General features: G+C 41.5%; 1 protein-coding gene across 1 annotated transcript in view; it reads right to left on the bottom strand.

Moving 5' to 3' along the window:
- The window catches only part of Gpr173 (G protein-coupled receptor 173), a 20506-nt gene extending 9241 nt beyond the window's left edge, over positions 1–11265 (bottom strand). Inside the window, exons 1-2 of the mRNA XM_004647884.1 lie at positions 11096–11265; positions 7401–7408 (exon numbers count right to left, since the gene is read on the bottom strand). The gene's annotated coding sequence lies outside the window, so the exon portion shown is untranslated. The remainder of the gene's footprint in view (positions 1–7400; positions 7409–11095) is intronic.
- Positions 11266–11505: the final 240 nt, after the last annotated feature.

Here is an 11505-nt window from a genome sequence, read left to right as displayed (position 1 = left end):
GGAGAGAGAGAGAGAGAGAGAGAGAGAGAGAGAGAGAGAGAGAGAGAGAGAGAGAGATCTTTTATGACAGAACATTTTTAGTTGGAGCTCAACCACTCAACCAGCTGATAGGGTTACACAATTAATGAGCAAAATCTAAGGTTCCCTTCCCAGTAAAATCTCACATGTTGGCAGTTTGAAGAGAAACTGTCTATACTATACTCAGGACCAGTGAGGTAAAGAAAGAAGAAAAGGAGACACTTTCAATTATGTTTGATGATAAGTCAAAGACACTGCGAAAAAGCTAACTTGGAAGATTGTTGAGTGAAAAATGTATCATTTTATATTTATGCATCTGTGAATACTTTCCGTATGCATCTGTGCTTAATTTATAGTTCTAGTTAGAAACCCTGAAGAGAAATGGAAAAATTATCAACATAAACTAAAGTTGAAATATGCAAATTGATACATGAATATTTTGAAATATTGTGGAATCGCTGCATAAGTCTGTAGGTTGTTGCTGCTATTGCGATGGCAGAAAGTTTGTTTTGATAAGACAGAGATTCATTCACCTGTAAAAATTTACCTGTAGGTCTAATTTTCACAGAAAATAATGCTGCATGAATTTAAATCTAAAATATACCCCACTTGTCTTTAAGCTTTCTGTGAAGAATTGGGATCAGTATATCTTCCTCTGTTGTTTAAAACTAAGTGTGTGGGAATTTTGTAAACAATTTATGAGCTAAAAAATTTCAGCATTTCTTTGAAAATGATTCCACCTTTGCAGATTTGATGCTTACTGGCTTCAACAAATGGTTTTTGGAACACAAGAATAAAGTCATATTGAAAATTTTGAAATCTTAAAAACATTGTATTTGGAGTATGCAGTACTGAAAAAGGTCTATAGATTTAAAGGACAATTTCAACCTGGGAGAAGTGAGGTGAAGTACAGTTCCCTGAATAATATTTACTTGGTGTTACAATTTGAATGCAAAAAAATAATAATAATTCTTAAGACCTATTGAGCAATGTCTGTGTATACTTAGGGGAAATCTCCATCATTATTTTGATCTATTCAAAATGAAAATTTTCTTTTTGATTAAAAATATATGAGTGTGGGGCCAGGGAGATGGCTCAGTAGAATAAGTGTTTCCCTGGCAAGCTCAAGGACCCAAGTTCAATCCCCAGTTCCACAAAAAAAAATAAAATAAAATAAATAGATAGATAGATGAGTGTTACAAGAAATTTCAACATCACATTTGATTGAAAGAAAAGGAAGGTGGTTGGTTGAAAGAAGAAGCACCCATGTGAAGCACAGAATCAAAAGACGTAATTATTCAAATTCTGATTATTGAGGAGAAAGGTTTGTCAGCAAAAGTGACATGCATCACAGTCTTATCCAACGCCCCCAAACTTGTGTTTTTAACGTAAGCTTTGCCGATCTGTACAACTATGTTTCACACATTCAAGCCAAGTGCAGAGGACTCGGAGCAACATGTGTCTGAATAACCCACATGGAATTGGGCTTACCTTCAGCAGCACGGCTTTCAAGTTCAAGAAGTGGCAGCCATGATAGAAGTTTATATGATGTCAGACCTACCATCTGTTATTTACTTCGTTTGTTTCATTTGGGTTTCACTAAGAAGCAAAATACCTTTATGTAGAAGATCTATACTCAGCACTAAGTCAATATTAAAATGATCACAGCTGAGTCAAATGACCATAAAATAAACCAAGACACTCATGACCAAAGGCTCAGGAGAAGTGACTGTGGATGTTGACTGCTACAAATTTGCATTAGTGAATACAAAATTATGTTTCTAGAAGTGAGCTTAAGTGTATCATGAAAATATTGTGAAGAGATTTCATTTCAAAATTGTACACGAATTCAGTATTTAATAACTTCAAAAACTCTGCATTTTTTCTCCAAGTTTGCATAATATGGAAAAATATAACCAAGCCCTAGTACCTTTAAATCATTGTCATTTTATTCCAGGGTACCATACAAATATTTCACTTTATCTGGATGCTGGTCTCTGAATGTTCTAACACATTCACATTGCATAGAAACAGCAGCACACACAGACAAGTGCAAATGGGCACATGTGTACGTGAAGATTCAAATTTTTATTCACATCCAGATCTGCACCAGTTAATAAGCAGAATAGGCACACACACACACACACACACACACACACACACACAGATGCACGCATGCATGCACACACAGATATAACTGACTTTGTGGAGAAATATAGTCCTAGGCAAAGACACACTCACAATTCAAGGGTATTTGTAGAAACATATACAGATAAAACAAACTTCACGGACTTACACACTTTTCAGACACAATCCTGCAAGTACAGACATAAGACTTGACATTCAGACATAGGTCTAGTCCAGCTCACATTCTGCAGACTCATGCATTCCCCGCTGCATACTGGTTCTTACACTAAGAGATTAAATCCCATTATTTTATACAGTCATCTTCACAACTCTGCTCTAGTTCAGATATAGGCACACAGCACAGACATGTTCAATAATATAGGCATGTTATTAGAGCTCACGGCTACATGCAGAGAAGCAAGTAGGCGTGGAGATCAATGCAGACTCATGCACGCACACTTACCTAGCCACCAATGCTTAGAAGTATAGAGAGACACAAATTCAGATGCATACACCCATTCCCACCTACACATACACTCACACGGCATTTTAATACACAGTCATATAGATATGAACCCTTTACAATGCATAAATGCAAACACATATTTACCTGTATTATCATGTATAAACCTACATACCAGCCTTCTGACATTTACAGACACAGTAGAGATTCACACACACACACACACACACACACACACACACACGCATATTTACATACCAACAATCACAAACTTATTTCCATGGCCAGATGAAAATACAAGGGCATGTACATACACACATACACACAGGTGGAAGCATGCTTCCATATGCAGGCACACCAGTAACTTAAAGAACACCCACACTCACAGGCACTACATTACCATAGATACGGGTGTGTGCATTTGCATGCAGAGGAGTACTAGAAAATACATATACAGAGCCCAACTCCTTCCACCCATCCAACACATACTGCCTTTTTTACACACCTGCAGTTTTATATGGGACACATATAAATATAAACCCACATTAGCGATATACACACTCTTACATATGTTCAGGAAAAGCTCGTTTTCTCACACATACATAAGGGCAGAGGTAGTGGGGCAGACATGTACATGGAGATCCTCCCCTTGTACTTGCAGATAGATACACAGTGTTATCCCCTGGGGAAGATAACTATACTAATAATTATGAGAGAGATTATTATTGCTAGGAACTGTTCTAATCACTTATCCTATATTAACTCATCTGGTCCTCACCCTATGAGATGACAGACAGGTAAGACATTGTGGTTTTGCTGAGTTTGGGTGACTTCTCCTGAATTTAGTAACTTAGAGCCACTTAGCTATAAATAGCAGAACTAGGATTCAAATCCAAAGGATGTCTCCAGAGACCTTGCAGATCCAATTTATTCACATGTAGAAATATATAGCCCAAGCATGTGCACCCGTGAGCCAGCTCCTATATACTCAGGCACTTAGGTACAAGTGCCCATCCCCACACCCAGACACATATTTGTATAAACATGGAGATGTTCACATTACAGACATTTTAGCTGAGGTACATATGCCCAAGGAAATATATACACATTCATATATATGACCACAAAAACAAATGCTAACCCAGACACACAGATACTGCTGAGAGAGTACACAAAGCATACAGGTAAATGCACACACACACACATAAGATATTCTCACATTTTCAGATACATTCACCATCTAAATACAGTCAATCCATATACCCACATGCACATCTCCCCGGATTATCTTAGATCCCACACTTACCTATATATTCTCTCATACCACTTGGATACAACCTTCCTATATCTGTCATACAATGTTCATAGAGAAGAACATACATCCTTCTTAAAATATGCCCACACTCTCACATACCCCAACCCAGATACAGTGTTGCCTGGGTTTCACAAACTTAATTTGTTTCCACAATTTTGGAAAAGATGGTTTCATTTGTGTTTCTGTGGGAAAGATAGCCATGGTCCTGTTTGTCACCTGATACAGAGTTTGCAAACAAAAACAAAATTTTGTCAAATGCTTTTGTTTGTGAATCAAATTGTTCTCAAACAAAAGTGTTTGTGAGTCTGGGCATGGTGGTGCACACTCGTAATCCCAGCACTAGGGAGGCAGAAACGAGGAGGATCACTACAAGTCTGAGCTGTGTAGTGAGACCCTGCACAAAACAAAAACAAAAAACCCCTAAAAGTGTTTGTGAATAAAGGAACCAGTGTATTCACACTCTCCTCACATACACTGTTTAGATAACAGCCATTTTTGTATGCATACTTGATGCCAATATATCCACATACATCCCGCCTAAATATTCGTACCTTTATGTACATGTGCATCAAATACTCTTACATTCAGAGGCACTCCAACTGCATATAGCCTCACTTACACAAATTTCCAACTCAATGTAACCAAATTCTCACACATAATACTCAGATGCATTCAAATTTACACCCCTAACTCAGAGCCCTCATACCTGGGACAGGCCTACTATACAGTATCAAGTCACACTCAGAATAGCACAAACACACGCTTTCCAAAGCACCACACTGGGCTGGGGAGATGGCTCAGTGGAATAAGCGCTTCCCTGGCAAGCGCAAGGGCCTGAGTTCGATCCCTGGTTCCACCAAAAAAGCACCACACTTAGACACACCCCACCCAGATAATTCACACTCTCCAATTCCCAACACAGATACATATGTTTGCATAAACACATGCATGCACAAACACATACATATATACACACACATATCCACCTACACATCATTCAAGAAACCCACACCCTTATGCAAATTTTATCCATATGCACACCCACACTTTCTCATGTTCTCTGTTTCTCTCTCTGTCTCTCACTCTGACACATACACATCAAACATAGCCCCCCTCAGATACATCCACCCTCTCATACATATCTCACTCTCCGGATTCCTCCTGTACAGATCATTGAGATCCACTCAAATCCACACCCCATCTAGATAAATATATATCCACACACACTTCCCACCCAGATATGTCCAACAGTCATGTACCCAATCTGTGTGCAACACCACACACCCTACTCCCCAGATATTGTACATGCTGTCATCTTGTCCACATCACTTCTCACCCAAATGTGCCCCAAACTGTCATACACTCTATCCAGTTACACACACATTCACATACACCTACACCCTGTAATACATATTTACACTTTCTACCCAGATATACAACCAAAGCTTATAACACATGATACCATTCACATATACCTTAGTACATACTTTGTTACCCAAATATACCCATGTTTTCATCTACCCACCTTCCAAGCACACCCAAATTCAAACCCAATCCACTCTACATATATCCATACACTCACACACACAGCCCAAGTATATCCACACAATTTCACACACCATCTAGACACACCCACATCTTATACATACATATCGTCTCAATACATGCACCCACATCTTCACTACACCCACACTCTCCCCTAACCTACTTGGATCCAAACTCTCATACTGCATCTAGATATACATACATACTCCTCCTACCAGACACATCCTTGTTCACACTACTACTCTACTCCGAAGCACCTATCTTTTTTCTTACACACACACACACACACACACACACACACACACTACAGATTACTCCTCTTAATCACCATCATCTAGATATGCCTACACTCCAAACACAAAATGCACATATATTCATATTCTTTCAACTATATCCTCTATATCTCACCAAATACATCTCCACATACCATCCGCTTACACACCCAATGACATACATGCATGCATATAATTCCACCCTAACCTACATATGCCCAGGTTATCTTTCCTGCATATATCTGAAATCATCCAACCGCACACTTCCACCGTGTCCAACACCGCTCTCACGCAGGCTGATGTACATCACCACCCAGATATTCCCACCCTTGAATATTGCATATACCAAACACTCATACTCTCTCATAGACATATTCCGTCCAGAAACCCCTACAATCTCTCCTACACACATGTATACAGACACTATCAAACTCATATGATATTTAGCTAATCTCCCACTCTCTTGAGCCACCCAAATACACCCATACCACACCGCCTCAAATGTATATATAACCTATACCCAACATATCTTCAGATATATATTTTACCCAATTAATGCAAACTATCATTCACACTACCCTCCACTCAAACAGATCAACTTACATATACTCATGTTCACCTGTCCCCTCTCAAATAAAACCAAATATCTCAGTGCCTATCGTACCCAGAAATACCCATGCTCTCTTTTACACATATACAACTTACATCCTCACTTAATCTCTCCCCCATATTTCTCTATTTGCCTCTCTTTCTGAGGATCTATATCTACATCTATCAATATCATATATCTATATCTGTCTTCATTTACTTGTACACATTCACATGTAGAATCAGTGGCATAGTTTGGATGCTTTCTATGAAAACTATTTACCAACCCTAGGCACTATACAATGCCATTCCTCCCTGAGCCTTTAATGGTGTGGGAAAGGAAGGGAGATTTTTGTGTTTCAAGGAATTATTTTCTAAAGATGTCATGCCCCCCTTCCCCTAGTAGGGTATCAGCTATGATTTATCCCCACTTCTTCGGTGTAAATGATGACAAGAATTGTGCTGGTATTAAATAAATTTTTTTTAAAAAAGAATTGTCCTGGGAGCAACTACAAAAAGTCTAGCGCATGATCAAGGCCAGAAAGGCCCCCGAATGGGGTCATGACTGTTCAGGTATCATAGTTCGTCAATAGGTAGGATGCCTACACATTGTTACAAACTTATACAGTCTATCAAAATATCACTGACTCTCAAACATGCATGTAAATACATACTTAGGTGCATGCAGAGTCACAAAAGCTCCTAAGAACTCTCTCGTGGTGCAGCTCATCTGCACAGGGCCACAGCCACATCTTTCCCACATACCATCATCCAGGAGCATGCACAAATACCTTCATGCACCCCTCCACATAGGAACACTTATAGCAATGAGTACATTCACGTGACATAGATGTATACATTAATTCATGCTCATATGCACATGATCAGACAAGGAAACAAATATATTCACAAAACACAACATCATAGCCAGATATGTGCGCCATGTGCATTCACACACATTCACACACCCAAAATGAGAAACCACACAAAAAAAAGAATCATTTACACATATTCCAAAGACAGATTTAGACCCAAAAGATGTTTACATACGTGGATATAATCTTGCACACACCTGCTCATCTGCACAAGATTGATCCACATGCCACAGATATATGCAAAGACCTCTTTATATACTATATCCACACACTGAAAAACTATCAGCTGAGAGTAACCTGTACATTGTTCTGCAATATATGATCCAGAATAAAGACAAATACAAACACACAAGTACAAATAATTAGAACTATACAAACAGGTATATTCACACATTTGCACACTCAGATATACACACAGGCATAGTCACACACAATTAAATAGGCATATGCATATGCATTTATATGCATACAGATATTCATATACACCAGTATATAGCCACATATGCATGCACAAGCATTGTCAGGCACATTTAAACATATATTCACACTCACACTCAGAAGTGCAGACAAAACATTTAATGAGACACATGTACCTAAGTATTATGCACTTGCCCATAATGGTGTATACACAAACACAATTACACATTTAAACACATGTGTTAAATTATCTATGCACACATGCTTATTAATGTGTATGTGTGTGTATCATACATGCTAGCACATACCCACACAGCCGTATTCATATACATAGTTAAAAGTGCATACATGGAGCCAGGGAGATGGCTCAGTGGAATAAGTGCTTCCCTGACAAGCGCAAGGGCCTGAGTTCATTCCCCAGTTCCGCAAAATAAAATAAAATAAAATTAAATTAAATTAAAGTGCATACATACATATACTCACAAAATATATTTTTATTTATACAACCTCCCATACCCACAAAGTTCTTTTTATACTAGCATGTCACATACACTCACATGCCTAAATTGGGTGTAGACACATAGGCTTGTCTACAGATGGTGTGCACTCAAAACATGCACACAGACACATACCTAAATTTTTTTTGGGATTTTTAAAATATTTTATTTAGAATTATTGAATGTCTATTACATAATGTACAAACCTAATTTGAAATGCTAGAGAATACACACAGACATTCACACAAAGACTTATTCACATAAATACACAACAAGTTCACCCACGCCACATACCATACAAGCATATTCATATACATACACCTTCTCCCACATAAATGATCATGCACTTACATACCTGTACTCTCACAAACACACCATTTAAATGCATACTCACAAGCACATGTGGGCATCCATGAACATACACCATCAGAAATAAGCAGTCACTTAGGTGGGCATGAATACTCCAGCATTCTGAAACCTACACCCTCATATACATACAAACAAACAGGCATATACACTCAAAGGCAAATTGATGCCACACAGAGATACAACGAGACATCAACAGGCCTATAGGCACAGACAGAGAAATACACACTTGGGTAAGAATCAAACATGCCCATTTGCTCGCCCAGACAGACATGCAAAGTCATACCTACCCCCTGTACATATACCAGTCTATGCAGACACCCACACACTCCCACACACTATCACATGGCCTGCTCACACATACCCACAATCCCATGAACAGATATGCACACACAGACTGTATACATACAGCTACACACTTTCAATCACACGTGTACAGCCACACTCAGCTCCAGGCTGTGCTCTTTGCCTTCCACAACAAATTCCTTTTCAAAAAAGTCTGTGCGGGCTGGAGAGATGGCTCAGTGGTCTAAAGCACCTACTTGAAACAAGCTTGGCAAAGCACAAGGACCGTGGTTCAATTCTCCAGCACCACATGCCATCCAGCCCCGCCCCCTGGTGGGCTGAGCTGGCCACACACACACACACAATAAATTAAAAAAATGTAATAAATAAAAATAAATAATTAAAAAAAAAAAAAAAAGTCTGTGCTTTGAGGCCCTAGCTGTAGCCTGCTCTCCCAGAGAGGGTCCTCTGGGGCCCTGTCCTGCCCTCCTGCCGTGTCTCTGCTGGCTCCTAATCCCTCACTCAGTGTTCCACCCTATCTCCATGTCCAGACACCAGCCAGCAGACCCCATCTCACCCCAGCCCAGGCTCTAGGTAAGCAACTCTTTGCATTCATTCCCCATAGGTCTGCATGCTGCATGGGCCACACCCCAGCTCTACCTGAAACTCTGTGGTCTCAAAAGCTTCAGCCTTGTCTCTAGGCCCTGCCAACCACTTACCACAGGCAAATTCTTGCCAAGTCTCCCTTCAGCAGAGAGACACACATTGTCAGGGCTAGGAATACAGCAAGCTGCAAGTTAGACCCCTGCTGGCTCACAGGGGCTCAATTTGTTCTGTGTGTGTGTGTGTGTGTGTGTGTGTGTGTGTGTGTGTGTACAGAGGCAAATACAAAGAAAGAAGCCAGGAGTAGGGTAGAAGTGGGAGACTGCCTGCCATACCTCTTACAAACAAGAGAGCTGCTTCTACCTTCCCCTGCTTCCCATCCCATTTGTCCACCTGCTGCCTTCCTCAGATCTCTGTTGAGACTCTGGAGAGTACCTCCCCCAAATGACCAACAGCAATGTTAATCATGAACAATTAAGAACAATTTGATCATGAGCTTTACTGACATTCTTTCATGCCACCTCTATGCACATCCCTTATTTACACACACCAACTTCTTTAACCCTTACACACACTCACGAAGGAAGGGTTACCAGTCTCTGTGACAGATGCAAAAACTGAGGTTCAATAAGTGGCATGCTTCTAGTAGAGTTGCAAAGCTAGTAGTTGGGAGATTTGTCCCTGTAGAATCCTTGTTCTCCATGTACCAGGTTTTTCTGCCATTCTAGATGTAGAGGACATCTGGCCACCATGAACTAAGCCATAAGATCTAGAGGTCCCAGACACAACATGGGTATCTGAGACAGACAACCATGTGATGGAAGCTGTGTCCCACACTGTGGGGACAAGCATATTGTGCCTGGCCTCCCTCAGACCCAGGTTGTCACATGAGTTGGTCCTTGTCCTCTCAGAGCCATCAGGCAGCTTAGGGTCTAAAGTGTTCCCCATCCCCACCTCACCTTCCTTTAACCCTACAGTGATTTCCTCCCACAGCTGAGAACCACAGCATTTCTTCCATTGGTGAGGGGGCAAAAGTCTGTGCTACCTGTGGGGAGAAAGAGAAGGAAGGATGCAAAGGAAGAAAGGAGTGGGGGGGTCAAAGTTAAAAGCAGCTTTCCTGTCATATCTACCCGTGTGTATGCAGAGAGAGAGAAAGAGAGACAGAGAGACAGAGACAGAGACAGAGAGACAGAGAGACAGAGAGACAGAGAGAGCGCGAGCAGCTGCAGACATTGTGAGGGAACACCACAGCTGGGCTCCCAGGAATTCCTCTACAGCTAGCGCACAGGAAGTATTAAAACAGCTTTGTGCTCCAACACGAGCATAATGATAAAAACAGCCCCTGTGCAGGTAAACAGGTGGTGGTTCCCTTTCTCATGGGACATTTGGGATTGGGGAAGATTAGTGAAGATAAGGTATTTCTAGGGAGTGTTCGAGCAGCTCCTGCTCCTGTGATGTAGCAGAGAGACAGAGACAGACAGACCAAGGGAGAGAGGGAAGGGGGAGGAGAGAGGGAGGGGGAGGGGGAGAGGGAGGGGGAAAGAGAGAGAGAGAGAGAGAGAGAGAGAGAGAGAGAGAGAGAGAGAGAGAGAGAGAGAGAGAGAGAGAGAGAGAGAGAGAGAGAGAGAGAGAGAGAGAGCATGGCAGTGATGGAGACTCTGAATTATGTGTGAAGAGACAGAAGAGAAACTCCAGCCACCCATCCTTGGTGGAGGGGTGCTGACTGCTTACCTGGGATCTCTCAGCTCGGCTGTCTTGGATTCCAAAAAAGGGGCTCAAGCTGTCTCACCCAGGATAAACCACAGCCCAGGGCACATTGTGGGACCCTCAGTAATCTGGCCGCCAGTGACACTTCTGCTTCTGTTGCTGTGGATACAGCTGGACTGTTCTAAATCGCTGGCATCAGGGGAAGCAGGCACAGGAGGGTTGTACTGGGCAGTGCTGGTGCTATTGGGGAACACCAGGTGAGCAGCACACAACTTTGGGGTACCCAACTAGGTGGCAGGTGGGGGCCCCAGCAGGTGCTTTCCCCACTACACACTCCCACCCCCATCTTCATGCCACAGCTCTGGTGGGAGGAGGGCCAGGGCTGGCCCTTCCATCCGTCTGCCAGCCTGGTCGCCACCCTCCCCCT

This window comes from Octodon degus, unplaced genomic scaffold (genome assembly GCF_000260255.1).
Source record: "Octodon degus isolate 3935 unplaced genomic scaffold, OctDeg1.0 scaffold00335, whole genome shotgun sequence".
NCBI lineage: Eukaryota > Metazoa > Chordata > Mammalia > Rodentia > Octodontidae > Octodon > Octodon degus.
Note: the sequence above shows the minus strand (reverse complement) of the source record. Positions and strands in the feature narration are given on the sequence as shown.